Source organism: Anolis carolinensis, chromosome 4, assembly GCF_035594765.1.
Source record: "Anolis carolinensis isolate JA03-04 chromosome 4, rAnoCar3.1.pri, whole genome shotgun sequence".
Taxonomy (NCBI): Eukaryota; Metazoa; Chordata; class Lepidosauria; order Squamata; family Dactyloidae; genus Anolis; species Anolis carolinensis.
In genome coordinates, this window is record NC_085844.1 from 54776536 (window position 1) to 54802536 (window position 26001).

The 26001-nt window shown below is 37.9% G+C and overlaps 1 protein-coding gene and 1 long non-coding RNA gene across 4 annotated transcripts in view; one reads left to right on the forward strand and one right to left on the reverse strand.

The window, feature by feature from the left end:
• The window catches only part of chst9 (carbohydrate sulfotransferase 9), a 93078-nt gene that overhangs the window by 52650 nt on the left and 14427 nt on the right, over positions 1–26001 (forward strand). The window lies entirely within an intron of this gene.
• LOC134298894 (uncharacterized) overlaps positions 1–26001 on the reverse strand; it is a 97658-nt gene that overhangs the window by 36327 nt on the left and 35330 nt on the right. For both annotated transcript variants that reach the window (XR_010006010.1, XR_010006009.1), the window contains exon 2: positions 2601–2745. This is a non-coding gene — a long non-coding RNA (uncharacterized LOC134298894). The remainder of the gene's footprint in view (positions 1–2600; positions 2746–26001) is intronic.

Here is a 26001-nt window from a genome sequence, read left to right on the forward strand (position 1 = left end):
GAAGAGACCATAAGGACCATCCAGTCCAATCTCCTGCCACAGAATCAAAGCACTTTTGACAGATGAGTCTTTGGAAGTAGTGAAACTATCTGCTGGAGTTGGAAAATTCTTACTTTTGTACCTTAGCTAAACAGTTTTTTATTTGAGTTCCCTGTGGGTATTTCTCTGACATGTCTGACAGAAGAGAATTCCTCCTGGCTGAAGAAGGATATGTCTAATGCAAACCTCCTAATAATGAACAGGTATCTCATAGTGTTGAGATGGCATAGTCTGTAGAATTTTAAGTTGGGAACATTAATATCAATATCAGTACAAATACCATCCCAATGTTTAGATTGTTTTTTTTTTAATTTCACTTTCATCTTATCTGATGACATTCACTTTCAGTTAGGTCATATCTAATGTGAGAAGGTTACTTCTAGGCAATACCCGTAGCAGATTTCAAACCTTACAATAATGAAATCATCAGTGTATTTTTAAAAGGAGCTGTTGGATATATTGCAACTTGGTTCGCTGCAGTAAAGGTAAAAATCCCTTCCAACTCATTTATCTCAATCTTTTGGCAATAGAAGGAAGAAGCTTAGTTGAAATTGGAACCAAATGTGCTTGTGCCGATGGGAACTACTATGTCTTCTCTCCAGCATTTGCTTCTTAACTAGCATATATTTTACTGTTCCCCCATGCTTTAGCATTTTTCTTCCTTCCTTTCTGATATCCAAGCACCTGGCATTTATATTCAGGTAGAACTAGGTTGGTTTGGGAATGTTACAAGGATCTGCCTTAAGTCTGTAGTAGGGCTGTCTAAAAGAGACCCACTGCCACTATCAAGAGAATCCTAATCTGTCTTCTCAACTTCACCAGCAGCCATGCTGGCTGGAATATTCAGGGAGTTGTAGACTAAAGAAGTAACTTTTCCTAGCTTTACCTTATATAGTTGTGATGGTAAGATGAACCTTGTTTGATTGCTCATTCTCTGCTTTTCAAGCAAACAAGATTCAATGATGAAGAAAAGGGAAGGGGATCAACGCCCCTTGCCAGTTGTTGACAAATACAGTGAAAAGGAAGAATATAAAGAGATCTTGTAACACTTTTAAGAATAATAGATCAGCTCTACAGTGACAAATAAAGCAGGATGGAAACAATAACTGAGAGCCTCTTTGCTCCAACAAGTACTCCCCGAGCTGCCTTGGCAATGACAGGGAGTCTCCACTGCCCAGCCATGCCAAACTTGATACAGCAGTGCTGGGCAGGGGCTCAATTGCCACCCCATTCCTGGGTATCACTGCTAGTGACCCCCTTTCCCTTCTCCCAGCTTCCTCTGCAAATCACGCAAAACAGAAGAATGAAGGGGGAAACCTCAAGTATCAGATAGATTGGTGTTTCACTGCTGTAGTTAGTAACACACAGGAGGTGAAGTGGGAAGGGAGAGCTGGTTTTGCCTAGCATAGGGCTGCAGCTACCTGAACTGCCCTAACATTAAGGAGAACCTGAATCCTGGTGCATGGTTTATGGTGCACACACTGGAGTATTTTAACCCAGGACACAGGTTAAGCTGAATCAGACCCTGGATGTTTTGTAGCTTCCCAAAGACTGGTGTGATCTCACACCAACCTAAGCACTCAGTGTAGATGTGCTCTAAGAAAAAAAAGCTGCCTCATAACCTTTGATTGACTTAGTCTACTTGTTTGCATGAGCAATTAGACCAAGATTACTAAACACATAAGTCTACTGAGTAAGTAAACTATAGTCTATTAGCGAGTTAATTCAGTCTATAAAACTTTTTTCTCTCAATCTCAAAGAGGCTACAAGTTCCTTTTCTATCCTTATATTCCAGACACATGACTATATCTTTGAATTCTATCTCCAATGAAAAGAGAGATCAATAAAAGTTCATTGAAGATTTTCTTCCCTAAGGACACTTGAAGACCTCAAACCAGGTTCTACTGGAAACAGGGAGAACTGGTTACCTTGAGTTCCATTTATTTCTGGAGATTATGCTCTGGGCTGAGTGAGGATGCATAGCTAGATAACCCCGTAAAACATGTTCATTTTTTCATAACTTTAAAATATAAAATAACCAGATTTAGCAATAACTTAGGTTTAATTGCATGAAGGATTCTATGAAAAAATGCCAAAAGAGGTATGTAAATGGTGAATTAGTTGTGAAAATGAAATGAGAGTGAAAAATGATAATGAACAGACTGGGTTGGGAAAGATAATCTTGCACCGTAAAGATCATCCTTGGGTCCAAATTTTAAATGAACAATTAGTATCTTCATTAATGTCGCAAATGAGGAAACAAACAGTTTATTTAGCACTTGTCCACAAAGTGGGGGAAAGGCAAACATAATACTATGGCTTCTGCAAACTATATTGATTTTTTAAAATCATATAAAAGCTTTAACAATATTTTTTCAAGATATTACTTTTACTTGGGGCATGGAGAAAGACATAATAATATTAGAGGATGGCTGCATGAAAGCAGAAGCTTATTTAGTCCTATGGGAAACTCTCAAGCAGAACATGAAACCTTATTCATTTATATACCAAGATCTAACCACTGACTCATTCAGATATAATCTAATTTACCTTGACCTCACCTGGAATATTGTGTCCATTTCTGGTTCAAGAAGGATATTGACAAGCTGGACTGCATCCAAAGAAAGGCCAAAATGTAGAGTGGCTTCAGGAACTGTATACGTTTAGCCTCAAGAAGAGGAGACTAAGGGCCCTTCTACACAGCACCTAAAATGCAGAAGTTACCAGGTTAAGAGGGGCGTGGCTACATGATACTAGTGGTAAATCTGTGCTGATTCACTACAACAAGCAAAAAACATGTGTTAAAAAGGTTCACTTATATCCCGATTCCAGCCAGAAAATGTGCTTATTTGCATCACTATATATCCCTGCACTTGCGAAAAACATGTGATTTCTTTCCCTCCCCCCTTGTGGAGACTGCTCCAGCACATGTCCGCTTTCAAAAAGCCCAAAACAGCGGATCAGCTGGACACAAATGGACACACAGGTGGTCTAAAGGAAGCACAAAGAGAGAGCAATTAGAACTCTCTGAAACTCTTCATTTTAAACTTTATAATATTAAACAGAAGTTGAATTAACAACTGGGAGAAGAGAGATCTGGTGGAAGTTTTTTAAAAAAATCACTCCGTTTATGCATTCAATCTCATATGCACACATACGAATCTGCTTATATTTATATTAAGATAATCACACATGTGCATATATAGTCCAGTGCATAATGGAGTAATTTTTAAAAGAAAAAAACCCTTCTGCCCTCCATCTTGTTCCAATACAGAGGAAGCCTATGTGGACAGCAGGGGACCCCTAATCCCAGGACTAACAGGTATGTGTGGAGACCTACAGTCAAGTCCCAGGATTTTTTTACCCCCTATTTAAAACCTAGATTTTGGCACTGTCTGGAAACACCCTAAGAAGTGACACGATAACCATGTTGAGATATCTGAAAGGATGTCATACTGAAAGTGGAGCCAGTTTATTTTTCTTCTGCTCCAGAGACTAGGACATGGAGACTAGGATAGGAAAAAGATATTATACCTAAACATTAGGAAGAACTTCTTGATGGTAAAAGCTGTTTGAGAGTGTAGTGTGGTGGAGTCTCTTTCTTTGGAAGTTTTTAGAGAGGGAATGAATATCTGCTGGGGTGCTTTGATTGTGTAAACCTACATAGCAGGAGGTTGCTCTGGATGGCCCATGATATGTCATTTAACTCTATAATTATATTATTTCAATGTACACATAAAGACAAGAAGTCTTTTGGTGCAGTGTATCAGCATGGGGGAGGAGGAGAAAACTATGATAGCTCCAAGTTGAATGCCAGGATTTGAGTTGGGAACAAAAAAATATCAGCATGGTTAACAATTATTTTCTTATTGAAAATGAGAAAAAGCATGGATATTCTTTACACCCCTTATTCATATCGTGTTAGTTGCAAATTTCTTATATGTAGTCATTCATTCATGATTTTATATGCAGATAATTAACATAAATTGTTATTTTACTGAATATTTACAAATTTTCTGATAAAGAAGGATGTATGTATATAGTTTATATTGGGCATCTCTGTGAACCTCAAACGTGGCAGTCCTAACACATTTGAATACATATGTGTACATATATATAATACCATATTCATGCCGGCCACATGACCTAGAGATGTCTATGGACAACGCCGGCTCTTTGACTTAGAAATGGAGATGAGCACCAACCCCCAGAGTCGGTCACGACTGGACTTAACGTCAGGGGAAACCTTTACCTTTACCTTTTACTTTACAGCTTAGCTGCACCCATCCTCCCATCGATAGTTATCATGTTGAGTTATAGCTGAAAAGGTGGTTGATTTTTAAAAAAATAAACAAAAGTTATCTTATTTGGACTTCACAGACCAAGAGACAGGAAAGCCTTTGAAACAGGGATGAGAAAGTGTGATTGTCCAGATGCTATTGGACTGCAACGCTTATCAGCATTAGGCAGCATTCTCAGTGATGTACCATGGAACCTGCAAAACCACCAGCATCCAGAGAAACACATGTTACTCACTAATCCCCTGGGTAGTTCATTGCTGTCAGATTTCAGAAGTCCACCATAAATCAATAGACTTACATTTCTCAACCTATCTTGCAATGTAGCTAGACGTCTTGGTAAAACACACTTCTTGTCTCCCCCTCAAAAACATATTGGCTGTGTCTATTTTGGCTATTTATTTATTGTGTCAAAAGCGAACCGGGGGTACAAGTTGTAATGTATTTGAAAACACAAACGAAGTTGAAATCTTGGCATTATATTAAATGTCCTTTGACCAGTAGCTAGCCACTTGGAGTGCCTCTGGTGTTGCTGTAAGAACGTCCTCCATAGTGCATGTGGCAGGGCTCAGACTGCGTTGTAATAGGTGGTCTGTAGTTTGCTCTTCTCCACACTCACATTTCGTGGACTCAACTTTGTAGCCCTATTTCTTAAGATTGACGCTGCATCTCCTGGTGCCAGAGCCCAGCCTGTTCAGCACCTTCCAAGTCATCCAGTTTTCTGTGTGCCGAGGAAGGAGTCACTCATTCGGTATCAGCAATGGGTCTGCAACTTTTGGACTCTCGCTTGCTGAGGTGTTCCTGCCAATATTTCTGTAGATCTTAGAAAACTATTTCTTGATTTAAGGCATTAGCATGCTGGCTGATATGTCCAGGGGACATGAGAGAAGCCGCCCTGGAGGATCATGACACACCCCTGGGCCACATCTTTGTAGATGGCTGATTTTCTCACAACCAGAAGAGGCTTGCAGCATGTTTTCATTATGAAATACTTCCTCTTGGGATTTTTATAGTCAACGTTGGACAAGGCAACATGAATGATACCATAATCTTTGGACAAATACTTTTTCTAAAACGAAGTTAAGAGATAGCAGACTTTATGCCTGATTGCTCTCCTTCTGTATCTTCCAACTGGAAAAGCTCTTGCAAGGTCAATCTGCATTATTCTAAAACCCTCAACCTTTAAATGGTTTATTTCATCTGTGTTGCAGGCAGAGTTAATCTATGTGATAGAGACATTGAAATGGGCTCAAGTTCAAGTCCCAAGGTGCATGTAAGTGCTCTTTGGACATTTCAGCAATTTAGCATGCACTTACCATATAACAACACAATAATAATTACCATTTTCATTTCAAAGAATTGAAAGAGGAAGTAATAAGTGCAAATCATTTTGAAGTATTAGTGTAACAGTATGAAGACCAACTTGAGATTCTACCTTCTGTTGTTGGAATCTGCAGTTCTTTAGTAGCAACCAGAATCCATATACATGAAAGCAAGAACTAAGATGGTAACATACAGCAAATTCTTCATTAGAGTTAATAATTTAAAGAACTATATGAAATATACATTCTGAGATGTATAGTTAGTGCTACTGTAGATAAATAGGAAAAAGATTTTATTTTTATTTTTAAAGTAATGTTTATCAAATAAAATAAGTTATTTAAAATACCTTTTAAAAATCTAAAGGAAAAAGGTTTTTTAAGTAGCATGCTGGGTTTCCCCATATTCTTTCCCTTAACACACTGCTATTTTAAGGTATTGCTCTAATGATGCATTTCTGGTTCCTTTGTGCTTACCCTTCTCATTCAGGAGCAGTCATTAAAGGATCAGGGTTTTGGTGGCTGTTCTTGACATATCAAAATGTCTGTCCCTCCCATTGTTTATAAATCCCAACACTAATACATTTATTATTTTTATGTAAGTTTCTTCACTCAGAGAGAGCTTCACAAAGTGTAACTACTCCCCTTGCTGGTATCTTAAAGTCATGACATGACTTGGTTATAACAAAGTATTTCATCCTATGGTGTGTAAAAAGATTGCATTGCAATCTAGAAAAAAGAAATATGTAAAACCTGGACAAAATCAAAATGGACATTTACTGCTATTGTCCAGTTTCCAAAAATGAGTGGTAATTTTTTCCAGATGGGAGCATAGATATAGTGGTAGCAAAATATAATATGTTTATACAGCGTAAGTTGCTTCAAAACACCCCTGCTTTTTCTTGAGTATTTCTTTAACCCAGAGTGTTGCATTCAGTGTGACATTTGGAAACCTACAAACAGTAGGAGAAAAAAATTCAGACCTTGGAATTTTGACAGCTTTAATGCAAAATGCAGGAGGCACCATAGATTCCAACAGAAAGTTATTTTATATGTAGTGTGTGGGATATTAAGGGCTGAGGGAGCCAGATATATTTTCATTATTTCAGTCATTGCTCTTGATAACTTCACAAGACTTGTCAAAAAGGATCTCCATATGCTAGAATGATTTACTGTATACTTGAAACACTGGATAATATTAGCCCCATTGAAGATGAGATTGGTGGGTGCTCCCACCCCAAAATTGAAAAATATACCCCCAAATGTGTCTAGGGCATAAGGAGAAATGTCCATCACAGGGTTGTTGTATGTTTTCCAGGCGGTATGGCCATGTTCCAGAAATATTCTCTCTTGAAATTTCACCAACATCTATGGCAGGCATCCTCAGAGGTTGGGATAACTGGAAAGAAGAAAATGCTAGCATGTCCACTTCATCAGATTCACTGAGTGAAGCCACAGTGGATAGACAGGAATAAGTATGTAAAATGTCATGGAAATGCAAAACATATTGGAGTATTTAATGTGTTGTCAAAGGCTTTCATGGCAGGAATCACTTAGGTTGCTGTGAGTTTTCTGAGCTGTATGGCCATGTTCCAGAAGCATTCTCTCCTGATGTTTCACCCACATCTATGGCAGGCATCCTCAGAGGTTGTGACCTCACAACCTCTGAGGATGCCTGCCATAGATGTGAGTGAAACGTCAGAAGAGAATACTTCTGGAATATGGCCATACAGCCCAGAAAACATACAACAACCCTGTGATCCCGGCCATGAAAGCCTTCGACAACACAATGGCCATCACGTTTTTGGTTTCAGCAAAGGCATATCCTGAACCTAAAATGGTCCTGTGAGAGGTGGGGAGTGCAAAAATATGGTGGAAATGCATCCCATTGCCCCTAGTGGATATGCTGGAGAATTTCAGGACAAAATATGGGAGGAAAATTGGGATATATAATTAGGTAGAATCTGAGTTCAAACGATCAGTTTTCACTGTTACCATTTGGAGAAGAGAAGTGCACACGCAGGTGTAAAATTATAGTGCCTGAAAAGAGAAATATGCATTGCAAAAAATATTTTTTTCAACAGTTTTCTCAAATTTAAGAGAAAAGGGAAAAAAAATTGGTTCTGATCATCATAGATTTAACTTTTTAGAGGAAAATAGCACTCATTGGAATCCATTTCAGAACATCTCAGTTGTTAAATGAAAGTGAAAAGTGATACGGGGGCAATCTATTTCCCAAAGTATATTTGAGCTATACTGTTTAATTCTGTGCACTAGCACCTTATTTAGTTATGGTCACACTGTAGAGAGGTCCAAAAGGATGTGCAGACAAAACTGCTTTTGAAAGTGTCTGAAACTATAGTCTACCCTTGCTATGTGTAATTGGATTGTCCTCAGATATTGTGGTTTCTACTGTAGTAAAAAATTATTTTGTTTCATTTAAATTCTTCTTTTCTCAAAGGAGCTACAGAACAACCTAATATGGAGGAAAATGCTTTCCCCATCACTTCCTGAAAAGAAAGACTCTTCTTATCACTTCCTGGATCATTTCTGTGAGAGTATTGCCTCTCACTCATCATCTCCTTACAAATATTCCACTTGTTACAATTCCACTTTCATTACATCTTTTATCTTGCTTTGAAGAAGAGATTCCTAGCATTCAAGCACAAATTAACCATTTTCTTAGGAGAACTCTTTGCAATTTTGTGTGCTTTTACGCCACTTCTTAAATATGCTGTTGATCTCGGTTCCATATATACCATCATTTAGTCATCACCAGCAACCAGAAATGTTCTCCTCTAATTGTGGACCAGCTAATCTGTAAGTTCTGCTTCACCTTCCACAAACAACATAGACATGGGTGAAATTCTCAGTGCATTGTGGGAAAGAGAAACATTCCACAGCTATTCCAGATTCCAGAAACACATACAGAAACCCTGAGGAGGGTCTAGGTTATCGTTCTGCACTGTGGGAGCCCTTCAAAGAGGCTCTTCACACTTGAAAGCATCTTCCATTCATAAAGAGATTAAATCTATCTCCAAATCATCTATACCCATCAGGGGACATGGGTAGAAGATTGGCCAATGATAGTGGTTATCTTAGCTTTATATAGAAATTGTCTGATTAAAAAATAATAATGTATCCATCCTTTCCCCACTGAAAAACAAACAGTGCTGTAATTTCACCAGACATACAAGGTTATTGAAATGGATTGCAAAGATGAAATAAACTTAATCCTTAGGAGCTGGTTTAATGTGAAGGAAAATGGAGAAAAATGATACAAACTGCTCCAGAGAAATTGATCTGTTAAGAACTGAAAACCAAATGGAAGTTTTGAAAAATAAAATAACGAACAACTCATCTTTATTTTGTCACTAGAGGGCACCTTACCACACCAAATCACTTTTCTGGGTCGCTCCTTGAAAATGGAGCACTTTTTTCAGACAGGTTTTCCTGTCTTTTGTTTGGATGCAGAAATAATCTGTGGTATGCCTATAATGCAGCATCAATGACTGCACGGGCTTCTCCCTTTCTGAGCACATGGTAAGGTAAGGAATCACTTTACAGTGCTCATCAATTTATTCTGCTAAATTTCATTTGTGATGCAGAAAAATAGGAAACCTAATTTATTTCGCTTGAAAGCTTGTTCTGCTCAATGTTCAACATTATGAATATCAAAAATCACTTTCATGTGATTCATAAAAACAAAGATACACTTTTCTGAATCTATACAACCTGAACAAGTTTTAACATCCAAAAATATAGCCTTGTTAGTTTAGAATATCGGTATACAAAGGACACTTGCAGCACCTTAGAAACCAATTGAGAGAACAATGTTGGTAGTATATATTACTGTAGACTAAGTCTTCACTTTCTCAGTTTCTAAGTTAATTCAGGAGCTGTTTGTAAACTTTTATTTATTTATTTATTTACAGTATTTATATTCCGCCCTTCTCACCCCGAAGGGCACTCAGGGCGGATTACAATGAACACATATATGGCAAACATTCAATGCCAACAGACAACAACATACATTAGACAGACTCAGAGGCATTTTTAACATTTTTCCAGCTTCACAATTCCGGCCACAGGGGGAGCTGTTGCTTCACCGTCCAGTAGTGGCTGTACTTCCTCATTCCTTTCCTCGTGTTTTGCTGGCAGTTTTATGGTGTTGTAAATTAGCCTCCCGCATAAAGCATCCCTAAATTTCCCTAATTGACAGGTGCAACTGTCTTTTGGGGCTGCATAGGTCAACAGCAAGCCGGGGCTATTAATGGTTGGAGGCTTAACCCGACCCGGGCTTCGAACTCATGACCTCTCGGTCAGTAGTGATTTATAGCAGCTGGTTACTAGCCAGCTGCGCCACAGCCCGGCCCCGGCATTTCAATTGGCATTTCAACTCCTCCCACACACTGCATCATCATTTTATTTACAACAGGGATTAAAATCACACAAGGAAATTGCCCATTTTGCCCATCTCTACTCAGGGAAATTTAAAAATAAGTCAATTGCCAATTGATAGCAAAATACCTCAACCCCATGGTTGAAGTTTGTGTTGTGTGAAGGGCACCATGGGTTGCCATTTCTTAACTGTGTAGAAATGCTGATTTTGACAACTTACTTCTGATATATATGTTTTAGGTGTTGTAAACTGGATTCATTTTTATTCTTTCTACATTTTATTTTTCTATGTATTTTAAACTTTAGGATACACAACACAATAAGGGTAACTTTAAGAAATGGAAAGACATAGGACAGTTTGCTGTATGGTAATTTTCTATAAATAGGCAAGAGAAGTGTTTTTTCTAGGAATCCCACTGTCCAACATGACTGGAGGAAGTTGACTAATGAACATAATACTGGAGGACCTAGAGATTTATATAAGAAGCATTTTAATCAAATCCATTAATAAGCAAAATGCAAAAATCACAACCACAAATGTAGGGGAATGACTGTAATGCACTGTTGAGCTTCCCTTTGTGTATACATGTTTGAAATGAATGTTGAGAGAACAGAATGACCAAAATACTTAAGTGTTTGGAACCAAGCCCTATGAAGAACTGTTGGACTGGGTATGGAGAAAAAATGATTGAGAGATGAAATAGAATGAATGAGAGATTAAATAATTACCAGTTTCAAAAATCCAAACATCTGTCATGTGGAAGATCAAAAGTACTTTCTGACAGGACAGATCCTTCCAACTGACCAAGGACTTCATCCCATGAGATAAGTAAAGCATTTGGGATTATTTGTTTTCCCTTAAGCTTTGCAACACCTTATTTGGAAATTAAAGGGATGATTTTCCTACCCCATCACACTTTCTCCTTTTTTTTCTGCTTTCTGTAAGATTTATCCATTTGATTTGCCATCACATGGAGGATATGTGTTTCCTCCCATTGTCCCTCCAGGATTTTGATTTAAAAAAACAACAAAAAAAATCACTCCGAATTGTAGGACGTAGTTTTAAATTAACCCTGATCTTTCCCCAAGACTTTCTATTGACAATCGTAGGAAGTGATTTTAGCATTGGCGACTGTTGGAAGTGGTTTAAAATTGGGGAAATGGGCATTTCAACTCCTCCCACACACTGCATCATCATTTTATTTACAACAGGGATTAAAATCACACAAGGAAATTGCCCATTTTGCCCATCTCTACTCAGGGAAATTTAAAAATAAGTCAATTGCCAACCGATAGCAAAATACCTCAACCCCATGGTTGAAGTTTGTGTTGTGTGAAGGGCACCATGGGTTGCCATTTCTTAACTGTGTAGAAATGCTGATTTTACTGTGTGGGATGAAGTCTTACAGTATTAAAAGGAAGGGAAAATAGGGGAAGAGCAGAGGATGAGGGTTCAGAAGAAAAATCTGGATTGTGGGGCAATTAAGTGAATATCTTTTTAGGAAGTTGTTCAGGGTTCCATGGAAGTAATATCCAAATGGGTACACACATGCTTTGAACTTTAAATGCTTGCAACCAAGGACATATTTGGATGTGATAAGAAATACTGGGTTGCACAGAAAAATAAAGAGCATGTACTATATAGATGTACACTACATGATGTAATCCAAGGCTTAGATGAGGGAAAAGTCAAGACTGAGAGGAAGAGGAGAGTAAATGAAAAGAAACCCAAAAAGCAGGAAATTAAGACACTCTTTTTTTAAAAAAAAAATCTGAATGTGAAATAGAAATTGGACCTTTTTAACAAAATATAATGAAAGAAAAATGTGATAAATATGCTGAACAAACTAAATGGGCAGGACAATTAATGATGAAAAGTGAAACTTGAAGCCAGACTGAATGCAATACTTAAGCCATGATGGCTAGAAGTAGCACAAGTTGACAGTGGGAAGTAGATATATAAACTAAGACCAAGACCATAGAATTTGGGTAAGGGGATTTAGCCCTTCTCCTCTGCTTAGCCAATATTTTCAGGGTTGATTTAATTAGTGAAATGGTGCCATGACCTTATCCTGATTAGCGCCCCCACTACCCCGCGGCTAGTTTTACATATTTAATTAAAATACTGGAGATCAGATCTTGGATTTCTCAATATCATATCAGAAATAATCATACCAGAGAGATGAAAAATTACAGTAATCTAGTTAGGAAAGGAATAGGAAAAGATAGTGTATTGCTTTAAAGTAGAAGGAAGACAACCATCAATGTATCTTAGCTAAACTTTAAAAAGTTGGAAAATGCAGGTTGAATAAGAAAAAAGACAGGTATGAAAATGAAATAGTTATACTGTTTTTGGATTCTTGGAAGAAGAGAATTTAAGAAAAAGTTATTTTCACATAAAAAGTAGAGGAGATACTGGGCCCTCTTATTGTACTGTAATTCCACCTTAGATGCCATGGTTCCATTCTACAGAAACCTATGATTGGCAGTTTAGGGAGGTATATTGAGAAATCTCATTCAGAGATATCTAGTGCAGTGGTTCTCAACCTATAGGTCCCCAGGTGTTTTGGCCTACAACTCCCAAAAATCCCAGCCAGTTTACCAGCTGTTAGGATTTATGGGAGATGAAGGCCAAAACATCTGGGGACCCACCGGTTGAGAACCACTGCTCCCGTGCTTCATCAAATGACACATCCCCCGATTGCAAAAAAGGCAATCTGTAAAGAGGAATAAAGATACAGTAGAGTCTCACTTATCCAACATAAACGGGCCAGCAGAACGTTGGATAAGCGAATATGTTGGATAATAAGGAGAGATTAAGGAGAGAGAAGCCTATTAAACATCAAATTAGGTTATGATTTTACAAATTAAGCACCAAAACATCATGTTATACAACAAATTTAACAGAAAAAGTAGTTCAATACGCAGTAATGCTATGCAGTAATTACTGTATTTACAAATTTAGCACCAAAATATCACGATGTATTGAAAACATTGACTACAAAAATGCATTGGATAATCCAGAATGTTGGATAAGCGAATGTTGGATAAGTGAGACTCTACTGTAGTATAATTGTGTAGTGTGACAGGGCTCACTATCAGACTAGTCTTTATGGTTGATGCATTGTACAAAGGGACACTGCTACTCAAATTCAGACAAAACAGAGTTCAGATTTTGTAAGATTCTACTCTTGCTGGTCTTGGAGCAGTGATGCCCACTAAAACTGCATACAAGATAAAAATTACTTCAAGCATTGTTTGGATTTTACTTTGACCTTACCAATGAAAACTATACAAAGTTTCTGAAATTTTGCAACTGTTGACAGTATTTTGCTGGCTGGACTGAAAGGTTGTCTTTGTGTATCTGTTAGTTCACAGCAGCTGGCAGTTGGCCACTCTAAGGCAGTTGGCCAAAGTCTTTCCTCCTGTTACTCTGCCCTGTGGGCAAGCTATTCGAACTATGAGAAGTAAATTGAGAGATACTTTGGTTCCTTGCTGTGTTTTGCCAGTCTGCTGTTGTTGCCAATCAAAATGGGCAAATAAAGCCTATTGGGATTCTAATGCTTTTGACTTTGATGGGGAGTTATGCAATCAACTGAAGTGTTAATTTGCAAAGACTTCCACTCTTCCTGTCCTCCTGGGAGACAACTGTAACAACAATGTATTTGTTAATAGTGCTTCTCTTTCTAGCTGTGGTTCCTGCTGAAAATATGAAAGTGTCAATACTTATCAATGAATCAGATAATAATGGTAATATTGACCTGCATTGATGGGTTATTGAAAAAATCCATAAAAATGAATTTTGGATTGTAGACTTTTATTTCTACATTCTACTACTTTAGCAATAAAGTGGGAATCAGTAGGAGGGGAGATGACACTACGGGTGGGTTGATTCAATCAAGAAAACCACAGCCCTAGCTTTGCAAATTGCAGCCTGAGCAGGGCAACTGCTAACAGGGGTCTGGAAGGACTCTCATTAGTAATGTTGGCAGAAAACAAAGAACGACTGCAAATGCAAACTATGAGCATGAAGTAGTCTTCATAATCTCTGAAAATTCAATCTAAAAAATAGTAGAGAACAATTCACGAGAGGCTTTTGAAGCCAGAGCAAAGAAAATCAGAACTGGTCATTTTGGGTTGGAGAAATATAGAAGCAATTTCTTGGTGTCATACATGCTGCCTTTTGTGTTGGTTTATCTTGCCCAGCTATCTTAATTTTTTTTTTACACAGCTTCCCCTTCATGTAATCATGGGACCATGCCACAATAAGCAAAGATTTGTTCTTACTATGGTCTTGGGAGCTAGCTATCTTTGAAATATGTTTTAAACCAACTTTTCTGTAAACATCTCTGTAGCACAATTCATTTAAAAATATATCAATCTAACAGGTTAATTGAAATAATTATGTTTTGGATGAATAATTTAAATAATACTTTTTTAATTTTTACTGAGACATATGCCAGATATGAAAATATGACCTTTTTCCTACATGGAAACAGACCTTGTATAAAAGTCAGGAAAAAAGTGGAAATGAATCCACAAGCAAGTTTGTATATAGGATGAGAATCATAGGGGAAGAACTGCTTTAAAAGAAGTGTGCATTTCACACTTTCATCTCCAGCACTTTTCAGCTGAATAGAGGATTGGAGAAATAGATGTTTTTCTTTGATCATGCATAAAAAACCTCTGTGTTTGTTGAGGCTAATCTTAACATAATTGTCCATTGATTTATATAAAATAACTGTGTTTTTTTCATTCAATAACAACAAAAGGCCATTTGTAGCATGTGTTTTTTGCAAAGTAGCTTTTCTTAGAACTCTTCCAGATTGGTGTAAAGAAGCCTCAAGTTGTCGAGATATAACTTTTTAGATTCTGCTGGCATTTGACTTGGCCACAGTGGTCCATGCCTTAGTTACATCTCGTATGGATTACTGCAATGCACTCTATGTGCCTTTGAAGACGACCCGGAAGCTGCAATTAGTGCAAAGGTTGGCAGCCAGGCTGCTTACTGGGGTGGATTACAGGGAACAAACTACTCCCCTTTTAAAGTAGCTACATTAACTGCTGGTCTGCTTTCAGGCCCGATTCAAAGTGCAGGTTATCATCTACAAAACTCTACATAGTTCGGGTCCTACCTAGTTTCATGGCCGAATCTCCCGCTATGAACCAGCATGGGATCTAAGATCTGCCGGGGAGGCCTTCCTCTCAGTCCCACCTCTGCCTCAAATGCGGTTAGTGGGGATGAGAGAGGGGGCCTTATCAGTGGTGGCCCCCAGCTCTGGAACACCCTCCCCAAAGAGATTAGACAGGTCCCCACACTATTAACCTTCAGAAAAGAGTTGAAAACATAGCTATGGAAGCAGGTTTTTGAAAATGGCTAAATGGTTTTACATTGAACATTGAATGAAAGAATGCAATGAAAAATTTTAAATGCTACCCAACTAGGACAGTGGTGGGGAGGTTTTTAAGGGTAGCACGGTGTAAATATTATACATTATTTATTTTAACTTGTTCATTTATGACTTTTTTGTTTATTATGGTTTGATTAATTTTGTAATTGGTTACTGTTGGACAGGTATTTAATTTGAAATATTTATTTAATTTATTATGTATTCTGTGAATATTATATTGTTGTGAGCCCCTCCAAGTCCCTGAGGGAAGGGGGATATAAATAAAGCTATTTATTATTATTACTATTAGTAGTAGTAATAGTGGTAGTAGTATATTTGCTGAGTATCATCTCTTCAGTGCTAGTTCTTTCCATTATTTGTTACATTAGCTCTTCCCAATCTTATTTTAAAACGTGCTCATATATTTATGGAAGTGGTCCTATGGTTTGTTTCAAATACATTTTTAGATATTTCTAATTCCTTGCTTGTGATTGTAGAACCACATTAGTGATCCCTAGTAACAGTGTAGCAAAATGCAAAGTCAAAATACGTTCTTAATATGGTTGGGAGGAAAGCACTACTATTTTACACAAACTTACTGTGAATTCCTGCTAAATTTAGTCAGATGTATTACCTAATGAGTGCACTTCAGACTGCAAGCCTAGTTTCAAATGTGGAATGATTATTTTCTTTTAAAGATATTCATAAACAAACTCAATACACAAAACCAACACAACTAGAACTTCCCTGCATTCAGACATCAGCTTCTGATTCTCCTTTACCTTCACTTCCTCTTTTGGGGTTCTGTGTATGTGTATGTGTGTGTGATTTCAAGTTGCCTGTCGACCTATGGAAAACTTATGAAAATCATAGGGTTTTCTTAGGCAAAGAATACTCAGAAGTAGTTTTGCCCCTTCCTTCTTCTGAAATGTAGCACCTGGTATTCATAGGCTGTCTCCCATCCAGGTACTAATCAAGATCAGACAGGATCTGATGTCTTTAGGGCTAGGGGCCTAACATTTTCCAGATAAATTATGGAATCCCTAATCCCAATAAAATAAGAAAATGTTCTTGAAAACTTGTCATTGCAAGGACCTCCTCTTCCACCTTTTGACAATTGCAAAGTACTTGTTAAAACAAATTGGCAGTTATTATTATTATTATTGTTATTTCTTACCTGCCTCTCCTCACAGCTCTAGGCATGAGGCATAAACAACAGGAATATAGCTATAGTACATGTATGTATATATTTTAAATAAATTTGGGCTTACTTCTTGCAAATCCAATAGTCCACTGGTGACCAGAGTGAAACACTCCTTCCACTCCATCTCCTTAACCCTCCATGTCAAGGGCCTCCTTGCCCCTCAAATCCATGGGTACAGAGAAAGCTGCAGTAGAGAAAGAATATCATCTCCACCAAATTCCACTGATTCTCCACCAATGCAAACCTGCCATTGAACACTGCCCTGGCAGACAATTAGTAAATATGGAGAAGTGAAGTTATTTGTATTCTGAATTTCAGTGCACCTAAAATTAAAGTTGTTATGTAATTGGTTTTTTTAAACTTTTGCAATGCTCTTTTTAAACTGTTTAGTGTGGATAGATGTTATCTGCCTTGAGTTACCATGGGCCCCAGACCCAAATGAGGTACCCTTAGCTCAGTGTTGGGTTCTCGAAAAATTAGGCAACAGTATAGGTTTTCCAAATGTCACCTGGTGCTGTTACAGATATCTACACAAATCTGTTTATAGTGTTTATAGTGGACTCTGCAGAAGATGCTTCAGCTGTACTTCATAAAAAGTATAATCTGCCTGTTTTTCAAGCTTTACAAATGCAGATTTGTTATCAGTAAATATTTGATTTTTATACCGATTTTTATACCTATATACCTGAGGTCATGTAAAAATGTCTCAGAAACGGGTTGCAAGCAGAAAAGTTTAACAAGGCCTTTTCTAGACTACAGCTCTCAAAATTCCTCACAGTGGCTGTGTTATCCCAGGCCTTATAGGGATTGCAGTCCAAGTTACACAGTAGTTGTTCCTGAAACAGGAATTGAATGGGGGGATTCTGTATGAGAAGTGAACATTCAGCTGCTGAACTATAGGAGCTAAATCAAGATCTGAAGGGAGTAAACATCCCATTACTAGAAAGAAATAAAATTTACTCGGATGAGTCCAATTCAAGGTCTAAAGTGAGGCAAGTCTTTTCTTGCTAGACTGACAAATTTAAAACTGCAAAGTATAATAATTATTGGTGGGAGAGCCCTTTTAGTGTGAGCTTCAGGTGTAAAGCATGAGATATGAAAAATGTGTTACCTATATTATTTTTTAAAATAACCTTATCTTACTTGAATATAAATTCTCAATTTTTCTAAAGCTTTCTTTTTTCAAGGAACAGACATCTGCTGTAATTATCATCTTCTTCCTTATTCTTTTTGAACTTTGGGATGTAGAGCACTACTAGCTTGATCTCTTGCATATATAAAAACCAGTGTTCTCATTCATGAGTGACCTTTAACAAATTATTTCCAATAAATGCAGCTGGATCTAAATCCAAGCCTTGAAAGGTCATAATCCCAAGTTTGTGAAATGTAGGTAAAATTATTCCCTTCTGCTGGCAGCATTTGATATCATTGAAATGTCTTTGTGGTGTGTTGGTCCAATCATCTACATGTAAATTCATGCACTAGGAATAAATAGATCTAAAGATGATGGTCCAAATTGATTTTCTTCCAATTTCCCTATACATATATATTTTGTATAATGCTTTTTCATTAAGAAAAAAACCTTCAGTGAAATTATTTTCACTCCAGCTTCACTGAACTATCTCCCTTAATATTTAGTCTCTATTTGCTCTTGAATTATTGGGTTGTTCCTTTACTACCAGTCTAATCTCCCACTGGTTATAATGGTTGTAAAGCTCAATGGACATCAACAAGCGTACAATTTGGATTAATGTTTATTTACTTTTAGGAGGTCTATTTTATTGATATTAATTATAATGGCTGATTTTTTTTCACTGTCCTATGCAAGTTGCCAAAGTAAGGGCTTTGCCACTTTGAGTCCCAATATTGGTGGAAAAGTGAGAGTTACATGACATAATACAATAGGCTCTTAGTTAACCAAAATTCAGCAATCAGAACTCTCAAGCAATCAGGAAAAAATGAAATTGCATTCTGCATTCACTGTTTTTATAATAGAGTGAGACTGTGTTACATTAAGTTAAGTTTCTCTATTTGTTTTAATTATTATATTTCAATATTAATATAAAGTCAATACAGAGTTGATAGGAAGGGATGGTATAGCATGGGGTATAGTATTAGTTAAGCCTATTTTAATAGTAACTCTCAAGCAACAAGAAACAACATTTATTTGGCATCTATCAATGAGTGACAGTTAACTGAGAATCTACTGTAACAACATCAACTGTAACAGGCTTTTCTAGATATTGAATCAAATAGCTTTAGAATAGAATAGAATAACTTTTATTATCATTGTACATTGTGTAATGAAATTAAATGCTTTCCCCAGCACACATCACAAAAAAAACACACCCATCCCTCCACACTTTTAGCCCCCACCGCACAGCCCCCAATGCCACATCAATGCAAAACCACAATGGCTCCGTAAGTAGACATATTAGTTCTTTTTCATTGTGGTTTTGTATTTGGCTGTTGATATATTTTATCTTTTTAATGGACAGTACACAGCCTAAATAATTTTGATTAGCAAGTAATTTTGATTAGCAAGTGCAATCAACTCATTGGTTAATGAATAGAGAAGGGGAGGCATTTTTCATTGCTTCTCTTTATGATTGTGGCCATATGGAAGGAAATGTGCAGTAAGAAAAAGAGGCAGGAAAAGTTAAGAGGCTGAGATCATTCTTTTTAAAGAACACATGAACATTATTTCATTTGAGTATCTAGAAAAGCACTCATTCCCTACATGAATTAAGGCAGGCATCTAGAGATAATCATCAAATGGCCAGAGGGATGAAGGAATGTATTTTTGTGGTTTTCCAGTTGTAATTTCACGGGCATTGTTCACTGGGTGTGCCCTTGCACAACCACAGTGCAGGCAGCATATGCCACTACAATAAAAAAAAATGTTGGCTTTGGAGTCGAGGGGGGGCACATTTTGCCAATGATCAGATGGCTATGTTTTGATCTTCTACTATACAATTAGAGCATTATATTTCAAGTTGAGTGCCATGCCATCCTATGGAATCCTGGGATTTTCGGTTTAGGAGGAAAAGGACACCAGAATTCTCAGCCAGAGAGCTCTAGTGTTTTACCAGACTGAGCGAGTGGCACCTTTGCTTGTTGATGGTTCAGTGTACACAAACCTGACTCCATGCCCAAAATTATTTTTAATGTGTATAGAATTACCTTTAGGCTACTCATTTAAGCTATGAATTTCATGTTTAGACATAGGTCCCATCTCCAAGATATGTACATGCAAGTATTCCAATATCTAATAATAAGTGTGTAATATTTCTGGTCTAAAGCATTTCAGATAACTCCTTATAAGGACCTTCCATAAATAAAGCATATAGAAGATTTTGCCCTGTTCTTTCTCTCTCTTACACACACACAGATTGATCACTCCAGAGTTGCCTAGAAGTTTGGGTGTCCTGACTGTTGTGGGTCAGGCCTATACAGGAACAGAGGACTGCTAGTAAAATCTGGTTCTGTCTGCCAGAGCCAACAGTTGTAAATTGAAAGAGCAGCTTCTTTCCCTCCTGCTGCTCATTTTTCCACATTGTTTTATTGGCAGTCTGACAGATTTTATTTCTGAAACGAATTAACTGAACATTAGGCATCCCGTGGAGGCTTCACTTTGGGACTGTGTTTTCAAAGCTGCTGCCAACAATCTAAAGTTCTCACTGGCTTGCACTATGTCATAGACGCTACTCCTCCGGAGACTCAGGCCTACCTAGTTGAACTTTCTGTTCATACAGTGGCCAATCAGGTTTATATAGGACGATCACATACATATGTAAATGCTCTCAAATTAATAGACAACAGTGGCCTTATTTAAGGCACTGCAGTGTTTAGAAATGACATACAAATCTAGATGTATATCTGAATAGACATCTTCATCCATAGTCTGTCACAGTTATGCATGACTGCCTCAATATGAGGAAGAATCTACATTCACATTTGCTCCATCTGGTCATGATGGGCTGGGGCAAAGTGGCGGGAAGGGACACATATAGCCAATTTTGAGTCTCCTTATGGAGAGAAAAAAGCAGGATATAAATAAACATAATAATAAATAATGTATATAAGTATTTTCATCTCACACTCTTGCTACCCCTACCTTTTGCCAAGAACACCAAATATCACAAAAGATGAGCACAGCTGTCATATTTATAGTATGTTTCAAACTGAGCAAAAAGAAAACATAATCTGGTTCTACCTAGGAAACTAACAGTTTAATTTTTGCATAAGCTTTATGGGCTATAGCCCATTTCTTTCTTGCATCTGAAGAAGTGAGCTGAAGCTCAACAAATTCTTACACTCAAACAAATTGTTCAATCTTCACGGTGCCAGCAGATCTATTTTTTCCTTTCTTTCCTATTCTGAAACAGGCAAAAATGTTTGTATCTGAAATGTACAATCAATAGTTTTTCCATTTGTCTATATCTATATAGAAAATTGTGATTTACCTGTCCCCTCAAAAAAAAAAAAACAGGTTGCAGATCTGTTATCTATATTATTGCCATGATACAGACAACTGGCTACTGTTTCTAAATGCAGGTTCTTCCATCTTGTTAGAGCATGTTCATGGGCTTTCAAAATGAAAATCAAAAAGCTTTTAAATGTATGATTTTATAGAAATTTGTCATTTTAAATGCAGAAAAACGACTTAAGATTTGCTCCAATCCAGTTTTTTCATAACTTGTTTTAATTTCTTCATTTTAAAATATGTGACTGAGTCAGAATTCTTTGGGCAAGAAGGAATAAACAGTAAGAAAAGGGTTAAAATATTCTAACAGATTTTTAATTCACTGATAGGTAAAGGTAGAGGTTTTCCCTGATGTTAAATCCAGTCGTGACCAACTCTGGGGGTTGGTGCTCATCTCCATTTCTAAGCTGAAGAGCCGGCGTTGTCCGTAGACACCTCCAAGGTCATGTGGCCGGCATGACTGCATGGAGCACAGTTATCTTCCCGCCGGAGCAGTACCTATTGATCTACTCACATTTGCATGTTTTCAAACTGCTAGGTTGGCAGAAGCTGGAGCTAACAGCAGGCGCTCATTCCGCTCCTGGGATTTGAACCTGGGACCTTTTGGTCCACAAGTTCAGCAGCTCAGCGCTTTAACACACTGTGCCACCAGGGGCCCCTAATTCGCTGATATGAAACACAAAAATCTGAAGCTTTTTTAACAAGCTGAAGCTTAATCCAGACATGACAGAGGTCCTCCTGATCAGTCGTGGGGCCGATCGGGGTATAGGATGGCAACCCGTGCTTAATGTGGTTACACTCCCCTGAAAAGAGAGGTCCGCAGTGTGGCGGTCTTTCTGGACTCAGTGCTGACGTTTGATGCTTAGGTGTCAGCGGTGGCCGGAAGGGTCTTTGCACAGTTAAAACTTGTGCGCCAGCTGCAACCGTACCTCGGAAAGTCTGACTTGGTCACAGTGGTCCATGCCTTGGTTGCATTGAGATTGGATTATTGCAATACACTCTATGTGAGGCTACCTTTAAAGACGGCCCAGAAACTGCAATTGGTGCAAAGGTTGGCAGCCAGGTTACTAATGGGAGATAGTTACAGGGAGCGTACGACACCTCTACTGAAGCAGCTCCACTGGCTGCCAATAAGTTTCCGGTCCCAATTCAAAGTGCAGGTTATTACCTATAAAGCCGTGAACGATTTGGGTACTGCATATCTTCATGACCGTATCTCTCTTTACAAACTGGTGCAGGTGCTAAGATTGACCGGGGAGGCCCTTCTCTTGCTCCCACCCCCATCACAAGCACAATTGGTGGGGACGAGGGAGAGGACCTTCTCTGTGGTGGCCCCCGACTCTGGAACTCTCTCCTCAGGGGGATTAGACTAGCCACCACCCTGTCCACTTTCCTTAAAGACTTAAAAACTTGACTGTTCCAATGTGCCTTTGAATAACAATTTAGCTCCTGATCATGGCTGCCAAGCCCTAGTTTAATGTTTTTTTCCAGCACTTTACTCCCAGTCCCAGCCCTATTGCTCTTCATTTTTTCACAAGCCTTGCCTTTCCCTCTAATATCTGAATATGCCCACTTTTCTAGCACTCTTTTGATATTGATTGATGTTATTTTATGTTTTTTTTAAACTTTTTTAACTGTTTTAATTCTATTGTTTATTATTACATGTTTTAATTATGTATCTTTGTATTCCTTGTTTTATGTTGGGTTTCGTCCCCATATGAGCCACCCCAAGTCCCTTCGGGTGCGGGTTATAAAGTTGTTGTTGTTGTTGTTGTTGTTGTTATTATTATTATTATTATTATTATTATTATTATTATTATTATTATAAACAAAGAGAAAGTCAATGTGCATTTTGGCTCTAATTTCAGTTTCCTTTTCTTATTCACAGAAGCATTAATGAATGTGTACTCCAAGATGTGTACTCTATTCACATGAGATCCTCTTTGTCAGACTGATGAGAACATCTTATTTTGTTCTTGTTTGTATTATTTATAATGACTTCATTAGTTAGAAGCTCAGAGTGGACACGTGGGTTAGCACAAGATATTTGGCTGCATTAACTTCAGCAAATGTTTATAAGCTCCCAGGGTTATTTGAACCTCCTAGGAACAGCTCTGCATCCTTATTAGAGACTGACAATTAAAGGACTGTTTTCATATCAAAAGTAATCACCAAATATTAACCAGGGATAGACGTAGAATGCGGTGAGAATTCAGTTGCTCCAAAAGGTCCAACGTACTTTCATTTGGTCCAATCAGTATCAACTTGGGATCCATTTTTCTGTTTAACGCTGCCAGAGTAATTGGCAAATTGGCATTATGACAGTTTGCTGGGGTTATGCAACACGAAGGAAAAGGTAATTAATGCTTTGTGGGACCTTTTCATCATACCCACTTGCATAATTGGCACAGAGGGTTTTTGAATAAACATGACAAGACTGTAAAGCATTTTAAAACATTTACAGAAGTGTTCATTTAATCATTTCAATATTGAATTAAAAATTGAGCAATTAATAATAGTTAAGTGTGGGGGGAGTGGGGAGTGGATTCTTGGTTTCCCAGTTTGCACCAAAAAAAGGAAAAAAACATATAAAAATTGACATTTTTAGCCATTTGCCTCAAAGCCAGCCCATTACTCAAGGCTACTCCAAACTATTCAGAACACACTGTGTGGTTCACGTGCTTTCAAAATAGCATAAATGCAAAGAACAACTAATGAAATGATTGTCTGAGTGGGGGATTTGTTTAGGACACCCAGGCCTCATCTACACAGGCAGTCGTGGCTCGGCTGACTGACTGCTTTGGACCATCAGCTTCCTGTATATGTTGCCATCGCCACTGCTTGAATGCTGAAGAGCTTTGAGAGGGTTCCTGGTGATCTCCCTCCTTCTCCTTGAATGCATGGGTGCCTCTGCTGACGTCAGCATGAGAATCCCATGATGGCCAGGAATTTTCATGGAACTCTGCAGTGATCTGGCAACAGAGGCAACATGAATGTAATCCCTCCCCTTTTCCTGATGAGCACAGAGAAAAGGGGATGGCAATGGCATGTGAGGACAGTGAACTGATCCTTGTTGAACCTCATCCTGCTGTCCACACTGAACCAAAGCTGTAGTTGGTTTCAGAGTTTTAACCAAACTCTGGAGCACAAGCACATACATACATACACACAACTTTTCTTAATGTGGGGCTAAACTGGGTCAACACCATAAGACGTTTACCCCATGATAGACACCAGAAGTAACAGAATATTACAAAGGCAGCCTATGTAGACATCTCTACATACAGTAGCAGAGGAGGGCTTCCATGTTCTGGGTTTCAGTCCAAACATCAAAGGAACTATGCAAAACTATCCTTTTCTCACAATAGGATCAATGCATTGGATTGCACTTTTAAAGTTCAGTCTAAAACCTGGAATGAATGCACTGATAATGTAAACTTCCACTCCCTACTCCTAAAGAAAATGTCAGAAAGACAACATGAGAGACCTGTTATCAAAGTAACTTAAAATTCCAGCAGAAAACAAAGGAAACTATTTGAGATGAGAATTGCTGTTCGTATTAGGTTAAATCCACAATGAGATCAGCTTAGAATATGCTCATTGTGACAAAAATTACTTAAGTTAACTGTTCCTGTTTCGCTTTAGATGGAACTACAAGCTGTAAGAAAGAATGGTTGCAAATTATCTATCTTAAGGGTGTGAAATTCTTGACTTGCCTGCAGAGTAATGTGGCTGGAGTGTGTTGCCTTGGTGTTTATGGAAGAAATATGCAAGAGGAGAGTGTGCTAGCACAACAAGGCTGGATCTACATTGCCATAGAATGCAGTTTGAGCTCCATTAAACTGCATTATATGGGTCTACTGAGTGACCAGGCTAAATTATGTCTCCAGAATTTGGCATAACTTTTTTCTATACTAATGCATCCCCTTCCTAAATAATCCCTCATTTTATAATATTCACTTTTAGGAAGGAATACCAGCTCAAAAGTATAGGAACATTTTGATACTGGTGTCTATAGAAATAATCTGGAGAAATTGCCTTTGGTATTATTGGTCCTTTTGCCAATGAAATTGTCAGAAGTCTTTCCAGAGTTCTGTTGTTTCATTGTTGGTTTGAGGTAGATACCATAAATTTAATAATCCAATTTGCATTTATAGGCATCTCTGTAAATATGTGAAATGGGAGACCACATGCACAAGCTCAGTTCCCCTCTGGGCTGTCTTTAGAAACTCATTGATGTCACTTCCTTCCTCCATCAGCAAGTGAGTTTTTCTTTAATTCTCAGCCCCAGCTGTCTATGCTGTCAACACAAAGTTATTAAAATTCCTTTAAAGTGAATCAAAATAGCCTAAAAACAAATGTACTGGGAAGCAGGAAAGCATCAGTATTCAAAGTCCACAAACCTTTGAGCAAAATAAGAGTTGATCCAACTAGAGATTGCAAACATTGGTCTTTCCTAGCATCTTGTACATCATTAAAGGATGCTTAAAACATACACTCCTCAATGTTTTATTACAATAAAAAACAGAGAGAGGGAGCCTTATTTGGTAAAAAGAAATTAGCCTCAAGATGTGATTTCAATTGTCACAAAGAGGTTCTCGGTGAACGCAGCACTGCCTACTGAAAGTCTGCCTAAATAATGTTTAATTTTCCTTTTCAAAGCAAAAAAGTAACACTTGTATCTACAAAACAAAACAGTACACCATTATGCAGGAAGTAATTACCATAAAGAGGCAATCCTCTGTCATCGCTTAAAGCAGTAAGTCATCTTGATTTTTTTTCCTGTTTTTAGGAAGATAGTTATTGTAAGAGATCATTAGATAAGTTTCCACTTTTAAGTCTGTAGGTATCAGAACAGTTACCT